Source organism: Hyperolius riggenbachi, chromosome 2, assembly GCF_040937935.1.
Source record: "Hyperolius riggenbachi isolate aHypRig1 chromosome 2, aHypRig1.pri, whole genome shotgun sequence".
Lineage (NCBI taxonomy): Eukaryota > Metazoa > Chordata > Amphibia > Anura > Hyperoliidae > Hyperolius > Hyperolius riggenbachi.
The window spans coordinates 196340196-196363233 of NC_090647.1; the positions used below are offsets into that span (position 1 = coordinate 196340196).

The following is a 23038-nucleotide window of genomic DNA, read 5'->3' on the forward strand; positions in this document are numbered from 1 at the left end:
TACTTAAGAATATGTGTTTCTGCTTGGTCAAATTTATTTTAAAACAGTGTATAACACAGCTTTTGCTAACACAATCTCCCAATCATTGTTCAACCGGTTTTCTTTTTGCAGATTGTGTATGGATCATGTTTGTGCAGCATTTTGTGTCATCTCATAGTGGCTCATTGTTAATGTTTACAGGATAACCTTTTGGTCTGCCAGCCTGTAGAGAACAATACTTCCCTTATAAATATTTTGGTACCATGTTTCCAGATCTCATTGAAATCTGAGTCTTGTTTATTTGCAAGTCTACTTCTGTATTTTATCACAAATTTCATTCCAGCGTTTGTAGTACCACATTTCCGTCAGAATATTCTTTGTCAGACATAGGGGTTTTTTTTATTTCTGTAATATTTAAATAAAACTTAAAAAAGCAAAACAAATATCAAATGTGGATGTCATCTGGTTTTTAAAATAGATAACTTGCCATCTAGGGTTTCCGTGCTCTTGCAGAGAACTTACTGCTGGAACTAATTTATGGCACTGGCTCTGTCAACCTAGCGATTAGTGTTTTTGTAGAGCTGCTCCAGACTCGGATCCCAAACTACCCCTTGAATGTATTGATGCAATGTTTTCAAGAAGTCATTGGATGGTACTACAATTGTATTACATCATAGATATTGCCCCATAAGGAGATTTGGGAAGGCAACAGAATTTGATTATTTACAAACATCTATAGTTTACAGCAGTAGTCCTCAAACTAAGGCCTGCGGGCCGAATGCGGCCCCTGAGGCTTTTTTTTTACTGGCCCCCCACACATAAAATGTATTACTTATAGATGCAGCCAGTCACCGCGTAGGGCGGGGTCGCGTGTGCCAAAGGAGGAAGTACACACCACAGGGCGAATCAGGAATCTAGCGTGGAGGGTCTGGCTGCCAACAGAGCGCCAATCCGGAGTGGCGCACAGGGAGAGCCCATCCAAAAACTCTATGCTGTAATCTTCTGCCGCATACTGTGAGTGCAATGGATGATTTAATTCTATTTTATTAAACTGCATTACGCTATGTATGTGTGTATGCTGGTTTTTGAGGACTAAAGGTTTGGTGAAGCACGTTGTCTGTCCGTGTAAGGACTGAAATCTGTTTGAGTAGCCATAACCTCTGTAGTGGGGGCCTGTGTGAGTGGCCAAACCTCTGTAGTGGGGGCTGGTGTGATGTGAACTCAGCTGCTGGGGCACACAGAAGAGTGGTGAAGCCAGATAGCCGAGAAGGGGGCTGAGACCCTTCGCTGCTAACACTGACTCCTGTAGTAAAAGTCAGTATATCTGGTGAGTGTACAGGTAGCCATACACTGGTCGATTTGCCATTAGATCGACCAACTGACAGATCCCTATCTGATCGAATCTGATCAGAGAGGGATCGTATGGCTGCCTTTACTGCAAACAGATCGTGAATCGATTTCAGCCTGAAACCGATCACAATCTGTTGAGCTGCTCCTGCCGCTTGTCCCCTCCCCCCCCCCCGTATACATTACCTGAAGCTGGCTCCGGGTCCTCTTCTCTGCGCTGCACCGCACCGCATCCCAGCGTACACTGTGTCACTCTGTGACCAGGAAGTTCAAATAGAGCGGTCCAGGAAGCAGGAACAGAGCGGTACAGCGCGGAGAAGATGCCCGGGAGCCAGCGTCAGGTAATGTATACCTGTATCGGATCGGCCGCCGCTAGCGACACGCTCCCTACCCGCGGGCGATCGATGGTAATTTCCCGCAAGGGGCGATCGACGGACCGACTGCATTACGCTATGTATGTGTGTATGCTGGTTTTTGAGGACTAAAGGTTTGGTGAAGCACGTTGTCTGTCCGTGTAAGGACTGAAATCTGTTTGAGTAGCCATAACCTCTGTAGTGGGGGCCTGTGTGAGTGGCCAAACCTCTGTAGTGGGGGCTGGTGTGATGTGAACTCAGCTGCTGGGGCACACAGAAGAGTGGTGAAGCCAGATAGCCGAGAAGGGGGCTGAGACCCTGGACCGATCTAATTTTGGGAGGAAATCGCTTCGCGCGAACGATTGGCAGCAGATTCGATCCCAGTGATCGAATCTGCTGTTGAAATGGCGGCAAATCGGGCCAGTGTATGGCCAGCTTACCTGTTGTCTACCTGTAAGTGATTTCAAGTGTTATCTGGTGGAAGTCCAGGAGAGAGGAAGATTACTGGTTAAAGAGACTGTGTAATTTTTTGGGATAGCGCAGCTGTTAATTGTCTATTGCTTTTGGTGGGGATGTGGTGATCCTTTACAGCAAGCGCAACCCCTAGGAAAATTGTTACTGAAGTATTCATTGGTGATAGTGAGAGTACCTGAAATCATGGCGCAGTGTTTAAAAATTTCTTTTGGCACTTATAGATGCGATCACATATAGTATAGCAGTGCTGGCACCACCCATCCACATGGAAGCCAGAAAGCAGTAATTTGCTGGTTTCTATTCAAATTCCACATCAGGTGACACTGCTGTCCAATTGAACTGCAGGTTGTCACCTGGGTATGCTTCCCTGTCTGGCCCGCAAAGACTTCTACATCATTTTATGTATACTCCGCCCCCCCCCCCCCCCCCCGCAATCTGAAGTATGTTGACCCGGCCCTAGACCCAAAATGTTTGGGGACCCCTGGTTTACAGCCTTGTCTTACCTCCATGTGGTACTGCTTCCGCATCTTGATTTTCACCCGGACCACTGCGCCTGTGCAGCCCTGGCCGCGCGCATCCGCTTATGTGTTCATGTCGGCAAGAGAGTCCTGCGCAGACGCAGTACAAGGTTCTCACTTACTGCGCCTGCACAGGACTCGTACGAGGGTGGGCGCGGCCAGGTAGTGCGCAGGCGCAGTGGACTGCCGATTGATCAGTCAGCAGAAACTAAACTTAGTCGCGACGGGGGACTGGAGGATCTGTTTGGCATATTGCGGGCGCAGGACGGCTGCAGGGGGATGGTCAAAGCCCCAAGTAAGTGAAACTCTTTTAGTTATGTTCAGTTTAGGTTCACTTTAAAGGAATTGTGAGGCAAAAAAAAAAGTTTCACTTACCTGGGGCTTCTACCAGCCCCATGCAGCCATCCTGTGCCCTCGTAGTCACTCACTACTGCTCCAATCTGTTAAGCTTGGAGGTGTAATCTCCACAGTCAGCATGCAACACATAAGCTGACGTGAAGGAGGTACACACACCAGCACAAGGAATCAGAATATCCCCAGTTTAGTGGAGGAGAGGACTGACTCCAATAGGAGATTGTGGTGCACAGAGCCGGTGCAGATCCGAACAGCCACAAACAACACTTTCGTAATAACGTCTCAGCGCAAAGTAGCGCTGAGCGCATAAACCAGGACTGAGGAGATCAGGACAGGTAGACAGGATGAACGCTTGCTTAACTAGCCACTACTTAGTGACAGCAAGCGTCCACAATAAAACAGACTGGAATGAGGTAGCCAATGCCTTTGCAGCGATGGCGTGCCTCACCAAGGCAGGACAGGATAGTCAGGAAATAGCAGGATCAAGATAGATGAACGTAACACAGATAAATATACAATAAGTATGATTTCCTAGCGTATTACAATTACAGCTATCAATGAAACTATTTGTAACGTCTGACTAACATATGTATATATCGGCAATGAACCGATATATGACATAAGCAGGAACACTGACTAGCACTGGAGCAATACGGGGAACAGGACTCAGAAGGATTCGCTATCTCTTCGCAGAGATGAACGCAATCCACAAACGGTAACAGGACAGGACTCAGAAGGATTCGCTATCTCTTCGCAGAGATGAACGCAATCCACAAACAGGACCAGGAGCAGGATACTAGCTCAGCACGGGTGATCACGATACGCGCAAACTACCAAAACATGCTGGAAGGCTGACTAACTGAACACAGGAAATAAACAGTTCGTGTACGTATATATCAGCGACACTGATGTATCAACGTAACACGAATACAAGGAAAATAACAAAATGCGCAAGTATGCGCATATATTGGCGATGAACCAATATATGACACAAGACAAGCAGAGTAACAACTTCTAGAACAAGAGCAGAACTAGGAGGACTCGCTGACCCCTTCGCAGGAGTCAGCGCAGTCCACACGGACTAGGAACGAGGTGGGGCACGAGCAGAGTAACAGACAGAATCTGAGACTATGGTAGCCCATCAAGCATTGCAGGAAGCAGTTCTTTATACTGAGGTCATCCAATGGGAGCAGACCTGCAGATTCCCACACAAGTGAATGGTAATTAATCACAGGCTAAGGGCTGGTGCACACCGAGCGGCTTTTTGGGCGTTTTCAGATCCGCTTGCGGCTGCGGATCTGCTTGGTCAATGTATCTCAATGGGGTGGTGCACACCAGAGCAGCAGGCGTTTTGCAGAAACGAAAAATGCCTGGGTGAGGCATTTTTTGGATTGCGGATGCGTTTCTGCCTCAATGTTAAGTATAGGAAAAACGCAAACCGCTCTGAAAAACGGCACTTCAGAGCGGTTTTGCAGGCGTTTTTGTTACAGAAGCTGTTCAGTAACAGCTTTACTGTAACAATATATGAAATCTACTATACTGAAAACCGCAGCAGCAATCCGCAAAACGCTAGCAAAACGCCTCATAAAAATAAAAAAAAGCGTTTAAAAATCTGCTAGCATTTTGCGGATCTGCTAGCGGGTTTTGGTGTGCACCAGCCCTGACAGCAGGAAAAGGCAGACAATGATATGCAGCCTGCAGGAAAGGGATTGCCCCTCCATTGCAGCAGACAATGTTTGTTTACACAAAAGCATATTAAACTGTCATTAACTTCAGAACGACTGCAGATGGAATCAGCAACTAGTTTAAGTGCAAACCAAACTATGCAAGCAAATGCATGTAATGACATCAGAACTGCTTGGGTTGCAATACCACTGCAGCCAGCAGTAAACGCTGCAGACATGATCATAACACAATCCCCCGCCGCCAGCTAGTTTAGTTTTTGCCGACCTAGGGGTCGGCGGGCCGCATTGCGTCCATTTTTATGCATTCCCGCTGGTGCAGGAACATTAACACAGATGTTTTTACGCGTTACTGTTTTTTTTTTTTTGCCTGACAGTTCCTTTAAGCACGCTAAAAACATGCAGACTTGTTTTATAAACATTTTCCTTAAATAAAACGTCAGTGAAACATTTTTAAAGCATCCCTACAAGCTCACATTAGTGTTATTTTAATCACATGTTTTCACATGGTACGATATTTGACTTGTGTGTTCACTTTCATTATACTACATATCAGGCTAGATTCACCGTGGTCAGTTGCATAAAGCAAGCATTATGATTGTGAACTGCAATGAAGACTAAACATGACTTTAATACAAAACCTGCATGCAATGAGTTAGAGTAACGGGATCAGTGACAACGCAGTACTGTGAGCAGGTCCATAGAATTGTATGGGCAGTGAGTTGACATGTAGAATTATTCTGCAATGCAACTGACTACTGTGAACTAGATCCCAGAGTATCTGTGTGCTATAGAAGCCACTGGAGAAAACCGCTCACACCACCCCAGGACAGTGCAGGACCAGGACAGGCCAATCCAAAGGAACATAGACAGAAGAGTGTCCGCACAATGTCCTATGAATCAGGTTCCTTTATTATGGACGTATCCAAATGAGCTCACACATCATATAGCTATATGATGTGTGAGCTCGTTTGGATACGTCCATAATAAAGAAACCTGATTCATAGGACATTGTGCGGACACTCTTCTGTCTATCTGTGTGCTATCTTGTTACATGCCAGTGGCATAGCAATAGGGGTTGCAGAGGTCTCGACCGCATTGGGGCCCCATGGGGCCCTCCCTCAACCTCAATATTAGCTCTCTATTGGTCCTGTGCTTACAATAATCATTTCTATAGATGCTTTGAATGGTAGTAATCATTAACAGGCTATTCCCCATCCCCTTTTTGCACCTCTGACACTGTGGTTGTCCTTGATAGGTTTTGGTGCGCTGTATCAATTGTTTTATATAGAGTGCTTAGGGGGGCCCAATGCAAAACTTGCACTGGGGCCCATAGCTCCTTAGCTACACCACTGTTACAGGCAACTGTGTAACTTCCTTTTCATTTGAAATGAGCAAGTGTAGCATATTTGTTTCAGCTTGTTATAGTAGGCTTATAAATCACTTCAGAATACAAGACTAAGGGCCAGCTCTATAGATAAATGAATGTTTGCCTCACAGAAAGGTGGACACCAGCCATCTTTACAGAAGGATTGTCAGGCATGACCAAAAATGGTTCCTCAGTCTGTTGATGTCACCATTCGTACGGCCAGAATGCTTGGCCAACTTTAGCAATCCAGAACACTGTAGTAGTGTTTATAGCTGTGTAAATGCTGTTTAAAGCCCCAGTCTGAGCAAAGTGTTTTATATGCTTTTCAGAGAACATTATTTTAAATAAATTATATATGAAACATGTTTTTTAATAAAAGAAACAACAATCTCAGCTCCAGCAGTTTATACATTCTCAAAGACTGACAACTGCCTGGTCATACCCTGCCAGCCATTTACCCATCTTTCTTAGTCACATGGTCATGAAGAGGGGAGAGAGCTTATTCTGCTACCAGAAGCCATACCTCCATGTTGATTAACAGCCTATAGTAGCTTCTGACTGATTAGAAGGGGGAAGAAAAGGTGTGAGCAGGAAGCTGGAGATTGCTGAGGTAGATAGGAGGAGCTATGAATTCATATAGTTCTGTTTTTATTTAGAAAAAGCAGCTTTAAATGATACATCTGTTTTTCATTATAATACAAATATGGGGGAAATGTATGTGCCCCTCCCTCAGTGCAAGAGATGGTAGTACTCGTGTGATTACCCAATACAATGCACATTGGCTCAGGATTCAAGATGTCCTTAGCAAGTGTTGGCATTTCCTTCAGATAGATAATGAAATCAGGGATATTGTTGGACCCAGGCCATTGTTAGGCTGGTTTCACAGTGGGACGTTACAGGCGCACGTTAGAGCAGCCTGTATCGCAGCCCACCGCACAGTAATGAAAAATCAATGGGGCTGTTCACAGTGCGGACGTTGCGTTACATTGTAACGCTGCATCACAAGACAACGTACTGCATGCAGTACTTTAGACGCGGCTGAGCCGCGTTAGACTGCTTGCACATGCTCAGTAATGTTGGGCAGGAGCGGAGAGCGGCCAGGCACATGACTAATTAATATGCACTGCACGTTATGACGTGCAGTGTTTACTTTCTGGAGCAGCCGCTCTGTGCGGCGATTGGCCGGCGGGAGCACGTGATGCCGCATGCGCACAAGAGTGCGCATCACGGCATCACTGACGCCAGAGTGAGCTGCACAACGCGGCTCACTCTGACGTCCAGATCCAGCACCACCAGGCGTTGAGTTAGGGGGACGTTATGCGACCTTAACGCCCCCTCTAACGCAACGTCCTGGTGCGAAATTAGCCTTAAGGGTCTGGAGGGCAAGGAACCTGCGTGAGCAATTGATACAGTCTGAATTACCTAGCAGAGAGGCTGGTACTTGGTTGAATAGGGCTCCTCCCCTTTGGGGCATGTTTCCGTGTGGCAGTTGTGAGGCCTTTAGGGATGTGTTATGTACTGATGCATTCACTTCTGAGGACGGGTGGAGACAATACAAGATAAAGTTATTTATGAAATGCAATTCAACCTGGATCATTCATTTGCTTATTTGTCTGTGTAAAAAAATATTATGTAGGGATGACCGAGTAAGCATTTAAGACCCGACTCTTTGAACATATAAGCAATATAGCGAGTGGTGAACCCAAATCCTCAGAAGCCTCAGATGACCATTCAAGTAATAGTAGTGATAGACGGAACTGGGAGTGCTTTGATTGACAGTGGTGTGATTTGATTAGAGAATTGTCACTGGGGTAGTGAATGGTTGAGGTATTGTCACTGGGTAAATGGTTGAGGTATGTATTAGAGAATTGTCACTGGGGTAGTGAACGGTTGAGGTATTGTCACTGGGTAAATGGTTGAGGTATGTATTAGAGAATTGTCACTGGGGTAGTGAACGGTTGAGGTATTGTCACTGGGTAAATGGTTGAGGTATGTATTAGAGAATTGTCACTGGGGTAGTGAATGGTTGAGGGATGTAGATGCCTGTGCTGATTTGTGCTGACATCTGGTCCTTGGAATATGAACTCGATATTTCATTCCCACCATTGCTTATAGGTATACACTTTTCAGTCTAATGCCATTTGGATGTTTGAAATTGTGCGACTTACTCATTGTCATTGCCTCCTCCCCCTTCCTTGCTCTATGTGATGAGCTTACTCTGCATAGGAGAGGTTGTGTCTGATGAAGCTTGGAAGTTGTCAAGCGATACTAGTCGGCCTGACCCTCCACCAATGTGACCTGGCACTGGCGGTTTTGTGTGCTGCTGCCAGGTGCCGGTAAGCCGTTAGTGAGGAAGAGACCTGGTTGCTCCCGGTGGACAAGCGCCTGAGGCACGCGGAAGTGTATCTGAGTCCTGACTAAGGCGGCCCCCGCATAGCCTGTCCTGGTGGCTGTCTCCTACAATAGCCAAGTGAAGATCCCGAAGTGTGTGTCAGCAGCAGAGCTGAGGTGGGGTGCTATGGATCAGTGGTTGATGAACACTTGCTGAGTTTGTGAGTAGCGCTGCTTGTGCAGGTTAACCACTGAATGCACCGGTATTGAGCGCCTGCAGGCGCCAAAATGTACCTTCTTTGTCACAAGGGATGGGGGGGGGAGGAGGAGGGGGTTAAAGAGACACTGAAGCGAAAAAAAAATTATGATATTATGATTTGTATGTGTAGTACAGCTAAGAAATAAAACATTAAGATCAGATACATCAGTCTAATTGTTTCCAGTACAGGAAGAGTTGAGAAACTCCAGTTGTTATCTCTATGCTATCAAGCCATTAAGCTCTCCGACTAAGTTAGTCGTGGAGAGGGCTGTTATCTGACTTTTATTATCTCAACTGTTCCTGGACTATTTACTTTTTCTCTGCCAGAGAAGAGGTCATTAGTTCACAGACTGCTCTGAAAGAATCATTTTGAATGCTGAGTGTTGTGTAATCTGCACATATTATAGAATAATGCAATATTAGAAAAAACACTATATACCTGAAAATAAAAGTATGAGAATATTTTCTTTGCTGCTAATCTTCTAGTAATTATTCATAGTACACAACCAATTCATTACATCATATATTTTTTTTCGCTTCAGTGTCTCTTTAAGTGTTTAGTGTTAGACATAGGTAGAGGGAGGTCTTAGAGTTAGGCATCGGTAGAGGGAGGGTTCTTTGCGAGAGTAGGGTTAGGTTAAGACACTACAGTGTTCTGGATTGCTGAAGTTGGCCAAGCATTCTGGCCGTACGAATGGTGACATCAACAGACTGAGGAACCATTTTTGGTCATGCCTGACAATCCTTCTGTAAAGATGGCTGGTGTCCACCTTTCTCTAAGGCAAACATTCATTTATCTATAAAGCTGGCCCTCAGTCTTGTATTCTGAAGTGATTTATAAGCCTACTATAACAAGCTGAAACATATATGCTACACTTGCTCATATTTTACTATTGGCATTAAGTAGCTGAATATCAGTAATTCTACCAATATTCTACTAGCAGCAATGCAATTTTTTTTCCAGGTAGCTTTTTTTCATGTATGCTCCACAGGGATCTTTTAACATCATTGGATACATCTTCTGCTTTCCCAACAATGTTGGTGTGCATCATACAAAAAGAATTAACCCACATCACCATGCTATAAAGGAACATATGGAGGTATGCCAAAAATGTAAATGTTACGGTTCTATAAGAATAGCTTTAGATTTGCATAGGGCCAAAAAATACAAAACAACTTTGAGCAGATGATGGTAATCTTGTTCAGTTCAAGGCATAGAGGGCTCAGTATTGGCCTTAGCTTTCCAAACATATCTGACATCTGACCCTGATTTCCTCCGACCTTTTCTCCCATTTAAAGTGGACCCGAACTCAGAACTCTAAAAGATAAGCAACAGCATAATAACCTTTAAATAAAAAACATTTCTTTGTCTGCAAATCTGCAGTGTGTCTACATCCAGCTTTCAGAGAAGCGGACATAGGGTTAACATCCTGTGTTTACAGATTATCTGCTATGCTGAGGCAGCCAGCTGATATAGCTGAGAGATCAAATAACAATTGTGATTAGTCACAGATGAGGGGGAATTAGATAGGCTAAACTCTCTAAATGCATACAGGGTGCATTGCTCTATGTTTTTCTTCTGCTCTGTGCAAGAGTTCAGGTCCACGCTAAAGTTATTATCTGTGATTCCTTTTTGCTCTTCCTATTTACATCCTGTGTCAGGATCTGACAAAGGGGAATCACTCTCAGGAAACTGTTCATGTAAATAACTATGCAACTCGGACTGCTTATAAGCTTCAGCTAGCTTTGTATAGTTCACTACACAATGATTCCTGTAATTTCTATGGTCACTTCAAAGATGGACACCTTACTCTTGTGAGGTGTAATTGGTCATGGTGCGGTCAGAGGCGACAATTCTCAAACATACTCAAAAACTATAATTATTTATCTATACCACCATTACCAGAATAGCAGCCCAGAGGTGGGTACACACTTCAGATACGGTAACTGACACTCGGGTGTCAGGTCGCGGCTGTACAGACATGTTGCTTTCCTGTAGACTGGCAACGTGTTCTGTCACTGTGGAGGGCGGCAAAGGGATGATGTTCGGCTCACGACAATACTTTCGGACTGTGCTCTGCTGAGATAATTTGGTATGCCGGATCTCTCAGCAATGTATCAGGGCTTCCGTACTTACGTTAGATTGATGCTTGAGGTGGTCTTTAATAGTCGCCTCGTCCCCGTGTTTAATCTGAAGTGTGTACAAACCTTAAAGGATAGGTAAATTAAAACAAATTCTCCCAGTTTAACTTACCTAGGACTTCTTCTAGCCCCCTGTAGTCTACTGGTCCCACGCTGTTGTTACGCCCCTTCCCCTTCAGCAGCTGTGCCCCTCCGAAAGCTGGACGACTGAGCCAATTGGCAGATACTGCACATGCACAGTCTTGGGCTATGCACCTCTTCATTTGGGCTCCTCAGGCTGAGAGTGGTCCACACATGCACAGTTGCAGTTTTTACAAACTATGCAAGCAGAGAACAGTGCAGTTCATGGGAGCATGGACAAGGGGGTACGTGACCCGAGGGGCACAGCTGCTGAAGGGAACAGAGCAAAATGACAGCGCGGGACCAGAAGATTTGTTTTATTTTAGATTTAGTTATCTCCATGCACAATATTGCCTTCTCAAAACAGAAGGTCATTGAGAATGATATTTTCCTCTTGTCCAAAAAGCAAACTCCATGATAAAGCTGTTCAGTGGAGAAGAGAATCATGCACATCAGTCCATTGGTGAACCAGGAATGTCTCCAGAGCTTCTGCTTTATAGCACACCTGTAGCCCTTTGTTACAAGTCATTCAAGTCTGAACTATATAAAGATATTGAGTAGCGAGTGTTAACATTACAGTTGCTTTTACCTGATGTTCACTTTACTAGACGTCTCTGTTCCTTCTGTGTTTTCCTGGCTTGCTGTATTGTTTATTAGTGTTCATTCTTAGTGCACTATGGATTGCATCATTACTCTGGGTTATCCGGAGCCACTGGGGACCTTATAGCTGCATCTCTGCCACCAGCGACTGTGAGCTAATGTAAGATAAATGTCAACAGAACACCTTAAAAGGGGCAGGTATATGATGTATATTGAATATAATTGTCCCAGCCATCTTCAGGGCTTTTAAGCTGCAGCTATCTGCTTTATAATATACTACCCAGATGAGAGTCTTCAGTTCAAAAGTCAATCCAAACCGACATTCTCAGACATTAGCACTTTACCAAATGCCACCAGCAGCTTAGAGTCAGCCAGTGTAGGCTGAGCTTGTGGAACTAAAATTACATTTTACAGTGATGTCATTTACTTTGCAGCTCTGTGCTGACCACTTGTATATTTAATAGATGTTCAGCAGGTGTGCTTTTATTGAAATGAATGACAATTTCAAGTGCAATGCAATATACAGCACAGCTTTTTAGCACATTAGTGCACTTACTTTCTTATATACGTGCCATATTCAAAATACACACTGATCATAATTGTACACTTGTTCAGCTCTACTTTCTGCAGAAAAACATGTAACGCGTACACACGTAGATGAGGCGGCGATGTGGCTCGATTGATAAGATCAGACAGGTCGGATCTTGCTACCGCCGATTCCCTGCTCGTTTCCCGCGAGGGGACAATGGCAGAGAATCAAGCGGAAGATAAGCGGCGCGGGGACGAGCGGGTATCGAATCCGGCGCACAAGCGGGAACGCGGCGGGGACGCGGAAGAGGCGATCCGGCGGCTAATTGAGCCGCCGGATCGGAGCCTCATCTACGCGTGTAGATGAGGCTTAATGGTCTGGCGTTGATAAAGATAACTACAACTCTGAGATGAGAAATTTGAAATAGAGAAGGTTTTTTTCTAATAACTTTCAAGCTGTTATGTCACCAAGCTCAAGCTTGTCCAATCCTATCCAGGTACCTGACAGTCAGTTTCTGCTTCCAAAGCAGTGCTTTCATGTGGACTGATTCAGCCAATAGAGGGCAGCATCAGGAAACACAGCATTGCAGCAATATTGGTAGTTTTTTCCCCTGAAAGGGAACCCGAGGTGAGAGTTATATGGAGGCTGACATATTTATTTCCTTTTAAGCAATGCAGATTGCCTGGCTGTCCTATTCATCCTCTGCCTCTAATACTTTCAAGCCTCATCTACACGCGTAGATGAGGCAGCGATGTGGCTTATCAATCGAGCATTTATAGTTTACCTGTCTGCCGTCACCCGCAGCGCTGCCCACTCATCCTCCGCTTCCTCCGCCTCCCATGCTGCCAGTATATAGCACGTGGCGGGTATATGATGTCACACACATGCCACGTGCTATACACCGGCAGTGTGTGAGACGCGAATGGAGGAAGCGGAAGATGGGTGGGCATCGCAGCGGGCAACACTCAGACAGGTAAAGTATAAATGCAAACACAGGGTGGCACATTTACATTAGAAGGGGCAGTGCTGGGGGTTCTGTCTCTTTCGTCCCTTGTCCCGCTATGGCATGCTGTTATCATAGTGCTCTTGATCGAGCACGGTGGCCCCAGAATTACCAGCATGTCCAGCCGATACATGTGACTAATTTCGGCCAGAAAAAATTGGCCAGAAACTTTTACCACTCCTAATCAACTCATATTGCAAAAAAAAAAAACGGGAAATTTGAAACCATTTCTCAATTGGAAAGACAATAAAACGTTCAGATTTTCTGTACAACTGATCGTTTTTAACTAAAAAAAAAAAGCAAAATTAAATATGTTGATTGTATTGTGCATGGCCACCTTAAAGGGAAGGTTCAAGCAAAATAAAAAAAATGAGTTTCACTTACCTGGGGCTTCTACCAGCCCCATGCTGCCATCCTGTGCCCTCGTAGTCACTCACTGCTGCTCCCGTCCCCCGCTGGCAGCTTGCCGACCTCGGAGGTCGGCGGGCCGCATTGCGTACATTTTTACGCATCCCCGCTAGTGCAGGAACATTAACACATACATTTTTATGCTTTACTGGTTCAATGCGTACATTTTTACGCATTAAACCAGTAATGCGTAAAAAATGTATGTGTTAATGTTCCTGCACTAGCGGGAATGTGTAAAAATGTACGCAATGCGGCCCGCCGACCTCCGAGGTTGGCAAACTGCCAGCGGGGGACTGGAGCAGCAGTGAGTGACTACGAGGGCACAGGATGGCTGCATGGGGCTGGTAGAAGCCGCAGGTAAGTGAAACTCATTCTTTTATTTTGCTTGGACCTTCCCTTTAACAGGGCTACCAAGATAAAATAGGAGGAATTTTCCAACATGGCTTAAAGAGAATCTGTATTGTTAAAATCGCACAAAAGTAAACATACCAGTGTGTTAGGGGACATCTCCTATTCCCCTCTGTCACAATTTCACCGCTCCCCGCCGCATTGAAAGTGGTTAAAAACAGTTTTAAAAAGTTTGTTTATAAACAAACAAAATGGCCACCAAAACAGGAAGTAGGTTGATGTACAGTATGTCCACACATAGAAAATACATCCATACACAAGCAGACTGTATACAGCCTTCCTTTTGAATCTCAAGAGATCATTTGTGTGTTTCTTTCCCACCTGAGGGGGGAGTGCATAGCAGAACCACAACACTGAAGAACTTGGTAGCCTTCCAGACACAGGCTGACAAGTCTGACAGGGGAAAGATACATTGATTTATTACAGAGACTGTGATAGTACAAAGTGCTGCAGTAAGCCAGAACACATTAGAATAGCTTTTGGAACTTGTAGGATGATAAAAAACAGGATGCAATTTTTGTTACGGAGTCTCTTTAATAATAGACTGAAAAATGGGGGAAATCCAATCCAATTTTCACAATAGAAAAAAAATGAAAATTGTTTTTCTATACAATCGAGCATTTTTTCGGGAAGAAAAGGAAATAAATTATTGAACCTTACGGTTAAAATGAGTATGGCCACCTTTAAAGAAAACGGCAGTTCACAATCAATTTTGAATCGATTATTATGATCGTAATTTCAATCAGATATGCCATAATTTGACAATCGGATAAAATGTCACAAAAAATGTCATAATTTCAGGAACAATTTATCCTATGTGTGCACGGTTTTAGAATCTTCCCCTGAATTCTACATTTGATACAGTGAGGAGACTGACAGAGAGGAGGAAGGAAAGGAGAATTGTATTGTACAGTATGTGTATCACTTTATTCTGTTATTGTATACAAACAAATAGTAGGTTGTTGCTTTTTGGGAGATTACAACACTCTGGTAATATAGTACACATCTTTACTATGCTTTCCTATTCAGAGTGAGGAAGTAGCATTTACAGGGTAGAAATAAGACTAAAAAAAAAAACTCTAGCTAAATGCAGGAAGCATATTGACTGCAGAGTCTCTGCACCATTGATGGTGAAATTGCTGTTAATGGTGATCTGCATTTTCAGATGTGATGCAGAAATCTCTGTTTACTCAGCAGTACAGAGACAGGCAGCCTTTTTACTGCAGCTGTTGCTGAGTTACAGTTCCCATAACCTTCAAGCGTTTGCTGAGCATTATGGGAGTTGTATTTCAGCAGCAGCTGGAATGCTGAAGGTTGCCTACCCCTGCAGTAGTGATGCAGATGCTATCATCTGATTCTGATGTAGGTGACGACTAGAGCCTGTAACGGAAATTCCATTTCCATCAGTATGGATGCAATGTTGTTTTTGCACACTATTTCTGCTGTATTGCAATGCCAATCACAGCCTGTGAGCCAGTGCAGAGAAGACGGGGACAAGGAACTGCAATGTGATTGGTTGCTTTAGACTGGGAGGGTTAGGAAGGAAGGGCTGCAGTCTTCCAGCGACACTGTACAAGCCATCTCTCTCTCTCTCTCTGCTTCATCATCTGATGGGAAAATCCCCTGGAAGGGCAAAGCATCTCTGAGCGTGCCAAAAAGAGAGGGACAGGACAGTATGTGTGCAGATCATTGCTAGCAGTGAAGATGCTACTGTGTCCGGAGGAGCTGTGGGTAGCCAGTGCAGAGGAATAAGCAGTGCTGTAGCAGGTAAGAGGATTTGATAGTGTCTCTGAATGTAATAAGAGTTTGCTGCAGTCTGCTGCATACAGTGAGTGGCTTGCTCAAGCCAGGATCAGAAAGAGTGCAGAGATGCTTGCAATGGCCAGAGCAGAACATGAACTGTGATTATTACCAGATGGCTCCTCTTCTGCCTTCAACCCCAGGCAATTTGTATGTAGCGTAATAACACCTTGGGTCAAGCTTTGCTTTTCAATGCTGATGTGTGAGGATGAAAGGCTGAAGTCATTGCAATGTACAATCGTAAAGGACGACAGATACTTTTCCTTTCTAGACAGACTAGAGATATTATGCAGATTTCTTGTATGTTGCAGGTTAGAGGTCTCCCTATTTCTTCATTATAATGCCTTTTATTCAGTGTAATCTTTGCATTTACGGTTTGTTTTGACGATGGGCATAGAGAAGCATTTTTACAATTTACCGTAAGCTTGTAGTAGAATAACTGTGATAAGAACGCCTACTGCAATTATGCCATATTCATGCAATATTAATGAGAACACACATCCAGCAGAATACATTAAAAGAGGGTTTTTTTCTCCTTAAATGGGGTTCTTATTGCTGCCAGCCTTTTATCAACTTTTGTACTTTCTTTTGAGCTCATAGTAAGATAAAATAAATATATTTCTTTGAATTTGGCGTAGCTAATCGGCGTATGTGAAGTAAATGACACCCCCTGCCCCTCCTATAGACCTGCAATACAGATACCCGCTAGGCCTCAAGTGCTCAGCCTGCTTCTGACACTTTACTTCTTGTGCTATAATTGGTGTCGGACAGGAGCAGAAACCATAGAGCAGGGTGAGAAAGACATGCAGCTACCATTAGCTGATAAGATCATTTACTCAAGATGGAGATAAGCTATGCAGATCAGGCTTTATATGTATGCATTGCTTGCCTTGTATCTGGGCAACCTGAGAAGCTGCCATTGGTTGGGAAATGATCATTTGAATTCAAGTAGCAACATAGCTGGAAATCCACAGGTAGCATATCTTTCCCACATGCTTGAGTACAAATGCTCTGCTGTCCAGCTGCATATTATTACCTGCTTAAACCATAAAACCATGGCTGCAGTCCCTGAAGAGTCACTTTGAGCAGTTGACTGCAGAACCTCTGCAGTATGTTTGTCTTAATTGCTGTGCCAACATTTTAAGGCATAAGTATACATTGTCACATAATGTTTGCAATAAAGAGCATTTATCAAAAAAACAATAAAGGGTATAAAGAGTAGATTTCATTCTGATCCAGCGCTCTTTTTACAATGTATCCCATTGATATAGAAAACATAATATAAATGTCCTAAGGTCCAGGGAAGTGTGTGCTGCACGCAGCCAGTTAATGAAGTGCAAACTACATCCTGTAGTAAACATTGCCAAGTTTGGTGCTTTAGAACATGAGCATATTTCTCTTTGTGTTGTTTGAAAGGCACAGGTCATGTTGTGCCAGTTCTGCTGTGTCATTTCAGGAATGTACAAGTTTTGGAATTGCGAGCTGGCCAGAATCAGGAGGCGACAGTTGTTATAAACTTCTGATATTTCAAATGCCGAATGGTTTTACGACTGCAGTGTTAATTATTGACTAAAATATCAGTTCTGTAGAATGGTCCAAGATAGCACAAAGGAGCTGAAGGGTTGTGACAAGATTGGTTTATTCCAACATCTAATTATACAGAGAAAAATTTAAGTTAGAGAAACCGAGAGCCCAATATAGTGTAGTATGTTCAGCATAAAATTAGTAAAGATAATTAATGAGAAGAGTATACTCACAAACATGGGTTACCACAAAGGCAACCACTGTATAGACAGGTGAGGAGATTAGACCTGTCCTCACTCAGGATTAAGAAGTCGCTCTCTGTAGATCAGAAAAGGGGTAGATCACCCCTCCACCAGGGGTGGACACGGTACAGCAAACGGAGAACAGAGGCGCCTGCAGGGTAAAAGTGGATAAAACCTTTAAAATTTGCTTGTACGGCGCGACTCCTGCTCCTGCTGAAATTCTGTTTATCCCCACGTTTATTGCCTGATGAAGCGGGCTTGGCCTGCGAAACGCGTTGCACTTTTGGGGTACTTTATAATAAATGTGATTACTATTATACAGACAGTCTTTCGTGTCTGCTTTATGGAGGTAAGTCCACCGCTTCCTCCAAGCAAATTTTAAAGGTTTTATTCACTTTTACCCTTCTGGCGCCTCTGTTCTCCTTTTGCAGAGAAAAATTAAAGTTGTTTTTTTTTTTTTAAATTCCTGTGATTGGTTAAGTAATGTAAACAAAAGTTCACGTCATAACACTTAACTTATATTTTCCTATAGTAAATCCTCTATTTAGGTTGTGTACAGATATATGCTCATGGCCCAAGTCAGGCGAGGCTGAAAAAAACTCGATGTTTATAAGGCCTAACAGACTTCCTGCTGCTGAAACTGCTTTAAAGCCAAATCGATCTGCAGGATTGGATGTTTCAGAATATTTGCTGTTATTTACCCTGAGATGAACCTGCAGGACATTTCCTACCTTTCCTCTCTCTTCCACTATGCAGGTTAACAATACACATAGATTTGCAATACAGTTGGATACACTAGTTGAATATATGATATTGGTGAAAAAAGGATTTAAAGGTTTGGAAAATAGAAAGTATTCCCTCCCAAGGAGTCAGGAATCCAAGCAAATTCATACCAGTCATATTTTGTACTTTGTTGAAGAGCACTTGGATAGCAGAAGAGAGCTGGAGATTGTTTTGCATGGTCTTCGGTGTGGGATAAATGCTTTTCAGAGCTGTGAAATTTATGATGATGAAACTTGGCATGGAGGTGTTTGACAAGAAAGGAGATACTCTTCTTTCCTGCTAGAGTGGTACACTTGATACCTCCGTGGTTGGGTACTAATTTGCTTACTGTGATTTGCCTATAAGAATAAAGTCAGCACAAATGTAGTCAAATTTGTACCTATAATTTTCTCGCAGATTATATTGCTTTATTCTTTTAAAGTAAACGTTACATGAATGCTCCTTACAATTTAACAGTGTATAACTAGAGCAGGCACCATAAAATATTGTGCAGCACCTCTGACTATAATTAAATCATTTTCCTGAAGAATAGAAGTCCCCCTAAGCTTAGTTTGGAGAACTGATGCCAGCTCACTTTCCCCACAGGTTACAGCACTTTTTCTATAAGCCATAGAGTAGTGGAGATGAGATGGAGATGATCTGATCTTACCATTAGAGCTGGTCCACACTAGGTCCGGAAACGTATCCGTGGCTGTGTTTTTCAAACCTGATGAAAAACGGAGTCCCGGATACTAATGTTGAAAATAGCAGCCAGCCTCACCCAAGTAAAAAACGGATCCGTCTGCGTTTGCGGGGATCCGTTTTCAAAACCTGAACGGAAGGTCCGGATCTGCTGCATTTTCACGCAACGGATCAGGACCACGGATACACGCAGGGGTAGTGAAAGTAATGAGAAAACGCATCTCCAGCTCCACAGGCAAAAAACGGATGTTAAAACGGATAGCCTGAGCTTTATGATTGGCCCAAAAAAATCCTCCCACTCCTTCCTAATGATGGAGACGTTTTCTGTCAGGGAAAAACCTGAACGGAAACTGATGCAAAACTGATGCACTTTCATCAGTTTGCAGTACAGTGGGTACTTCCCCTGATCCGGACTGCAGAGTCCGTCCTGCAACTGGGTCTAGTGTGGACCTAGCCTTATTCTTTGTTGTGTTGTTGAGCAATATTGTTAGATTGTTGTGTTCATTCGAAAGTATCCAATAATTACTGAAAAATCTGACCACTTACTTTGGGGTTTGTTGATAGTTTAGTGCCCATGTCTCCTTGCTATCATCTATTCACATTCTAAGTTCAGCTCTCTTTCACTATTATATAGCCTCAGTAGGGTTTTCTGCAGTGAGGCTGAATGGCAGAGGTGGAGAGACTGATATAGGAACAGGCCTGGGGTTGACAGACTGATATAGGAATAGGAAGGTGGAGAGAAGAAACCAGAATGAGACTGAATAATAGATGCTGTGGAAGGCAGGGCTGAGGAGACCCGGTGACTTAAATTAAGTTAGGCAGCAGCTTTATTGATCCCTCATTGGTGCTCTCCAAGTGTGCTCACTGCATAATGTAGTCTCTGAATGTTAACCAAGATTTTGGCATTTTGGGGCCACAATTTGGGCGCATGTTTGAATTCATGTAGTGTCTCAATGAAACACACCCATTTACAACTTTTTTAAAGTTAGCCTATCTAAAGTACAATGCTGTGGTTTAATCAATTTTCATTAAATTTCCTACTGAAATCTACAGGTGTTAGGGCTTGACACAGCACATGGTATAGTGGTTTCTGAACTACAATTTCAAAATTTAAAACAATTTCCCGCAGCTATTTTTGCATCATTCAGCTTCTATTATAAATATAGGGGAGACCAGCATAAATGCATTAGTTGAATGGAAAAGAGGATGAATGCAGGTGGCTGCATCTCTTAGTCAACATAGAGACTTCAGTCAATGTGGAGAGGATCCTGGCTACAAGCATGCTCAAATATTCTTTACATGAGATGAAAGAAGACTTTTATCAGCACAGAAGAAAGAGCAGATCAAGATGGAGCACTGAAAATACGCCCCAAAGACGTCTATCGATGTAAAGAAGACATACACCATGTGTGGTTTATGTCTCATCTTTTAGCACACTGCAAGATCCTGTAATTATTACTTGTATTTATATAGTGCCAGCATCTTCTACAATAGAGTATGCAAACTATAGGTCAATGCAAAACAGATAAAGAACAACAGAACAGGTCAGCAATGCATTGTGTATGGAAGTGGAAATATGTAACCACGGTACACAGCAGTAATAGCACATAAGTGGGAAGAAAACCCTGCTCATTTGCGTTTACATTTTAATGCTGGATACACACCATGCGTTTTCGCGTTCGTTGCGTCCGTCGATACGCTTTGATTATTTCCGACATGTCCGATTCACATTTTGATGGATCGTTAGGTCGATTTGCCATACTTTACATGGCAATCGACCTAAAAATCATCGAAATGCGCTCGGAAATGCTCGGACATAATCGAATCGACGCGTATCGACGGACGCATCTGACACGAAAACGCATGGTGTGTATCCAGCATTAGAGATTAAGAAGTAGAATAATTGGTAAAGGGAAGTTGTATACAAAGTGGTAGGGGGATGGTTGATGGCTAGTTAAAGTGTCTAAAGTAAGGTTATATGCTTGCTTGAAGCGGTAGGTTTCAGGTTGCGGATTGTGTATGGGAGTTCCAGAGAAGGGGGAAATTTGGGAGAAGTGTTTTATGCATATGTTATACAATAGCTGGGGCAGAGGTGCAGTGCCGTAAGTACACACCTTTACATTGCCAGGCAATCCACCAGGAAGAGGGTCTCTGGGGAGTTCCTGTGAGGGACCCAGCTGCTGCTGACAGTCATAGTGAGCTGATCACAAGAGCGGGGAAACCTTCATGCTCACAAGCTTTCTCCTGCTTGACTGAAATGTACTGTTAAATTGATATGAATTCCCTCACAATCATAATACAGGAAGAAAGAACAGACATAGGGACCCCTTCCTGGTTATAAAGCTGTGTATATATGCTTTATTAATGTCGCCCAATGGGGATCAGGAGCCGATCCCTCGAGTGACATTGCAGGGTCAAGGCTGTGCAGACATGAAAGCAAAGTTTCACCTTTGTAGGGTAGCTGATTTAAAGAGTACTTTCAGTGAAAATAGACAGAGCCTGTAATGACAGGCTCTGTCTAAATGAGGAAGGATGGGGGGGTTGTGGAGCTGCATCCATTACCTGTCCTTAAGTCTTCTGGCAGAGAGAGTAATTCTCGGCAGTGCAGCGGCGGCCATGTTTCCTAAGACTTCCTTCGTAGACTTCCACCTGCATGCCCACAGCCAAGCTAGTGGGCACCCACATATCCTAGGTGACAAAAAAATAAATCACGCTGGGTCATTCTGAGTGAGAGGCGGAGCGATCACCTGCCTGGAAGGATGATTTCAGTACAGGTGAGTATCCCCCCCCATCATCTATTATGCAGACTGAGCACTGTCAATTTTCACTGGAAGTACTCTTTAAAGTGTACCCGAGGTGGATTATGACCTAAAAAGTAGATGCTTAATTACGAAAAGGAAAGCCTGTAGATCCTCCAGAGGCTACTTCTTGCCCCCACCGTTGCCGAGTGTGGACCTCTAGAACATATCCGACAAGAGCTTGTTGAATATGTTATCGTGGCTGCACTCCCGGCGTGCATAAGCATGGCAGGGCTGCACCTGCTTAGTGAGCCTGAGCCATTTGACCAAGATCGGCTTTTGGCTACTGCGGGGAACGCGGACCTCTGGAGGATGCAGAGGCTTACCTCTTCCTAGGCAAGTGTCTGTTTTTTAGTTTACAATCGGTTTTGAGTACGGGGCATTTTTACAGCTTGGAGCGCTTCAGGTGTGTATGAGAGTGTGAGGATCCCACAGCTATTTTACTGCATGAATTCAGTGCTTCTGATTATGCTCTTGGTGATAATGGGCTTATACCAAAGATAGTGTTCTGTTTTCATGTGTTTCTGACAAGCTGCTTGTACGTGAAACAGTTTTGTGAGTAGGGGTTACCTCCAAAAAACGTTTGGATGCTTTTTTAAATAGATAAATACAAAATACTATGATTTGAAAATCATTTAAACCCCAGATTTAAATGAAGATAGTAGAAAGGCAACATATAAAAAATGAATATCATAAATGTGACAGAGTAATAAGTGTACTGCTAACAGCTAACTGCTAAATCAAGTCTGTAACAAAGAAAAATAAAAATAAATGGCTTTTAAAGGCAGAACTATAAACAGTACATTTATAGTAACAGATGGCTTATATAAAAGTAGACATTCTTTACATATTTTTCTGTTATAAGCCACATATCAAATCTTGAAACTAAGAAATTATATTGGCGTTTATCCTTTGTTTCTTCCATACAGAAATGTCTCAAGATTCTCTGAATCTTTTGACGATGATGTAATCTCCAAATTCTTTGCAATCTTATGATGATGATCTATGATAATGATGATGATCCACTAGTGGTGTTTTTTTTCTGTGTCTTGTTATCCCATCCCCATCCATTGCTGTGTCTTGCTTGTACTATTTTCAATATAGGGTTTACATTACTAGCAAATTTTAGCTTTCTGTTGTTATTTACATTTTATACAACATTCCAACTTTTTCGGAAACACTGTTGTAATTTAACAGACTCAAGCAGCTTATAAAATGCCTCTAAGGAAATTGGAAATGGAAATAATAAAGCTAAGCTTTACCTGAAAGGGAGAAATCCTGCATTGTGAAGTCAGTTTAGTAGTGGACCTTCTGATTCTACCAAAAATGTTTAT

The 23038-nt window shown here is 43.3% G+C and overlaps 1 protein-coding gene across 15 annotated transcripts in view; it reads left to right on the forward strand.

Annotated features, from left to right (window-relative positions):
- MBNL2 (muscleblind like splicing regulator 2) overlaps positions 1-23038 on the forward strand; it is a 236623-nt gene that overhangs the window by 95394 nt on the left and 118191 nt on the right. The window contains exon 1 of one of the 15 annotated variants that reach the window (XM_068267939.1): positions 15414-15643. The exons of the other annotated variants lie outside the window; for them this stretch is intronic. The gene's annotated coding sequence lies outside the window, so the exon portion shown is untranslated. Of the gene's footprint in view, positions 1-15413; positions 15644-23038 lie in introns of those variants that run through there. 15 annotated transcript variants of the gene reach the window in all.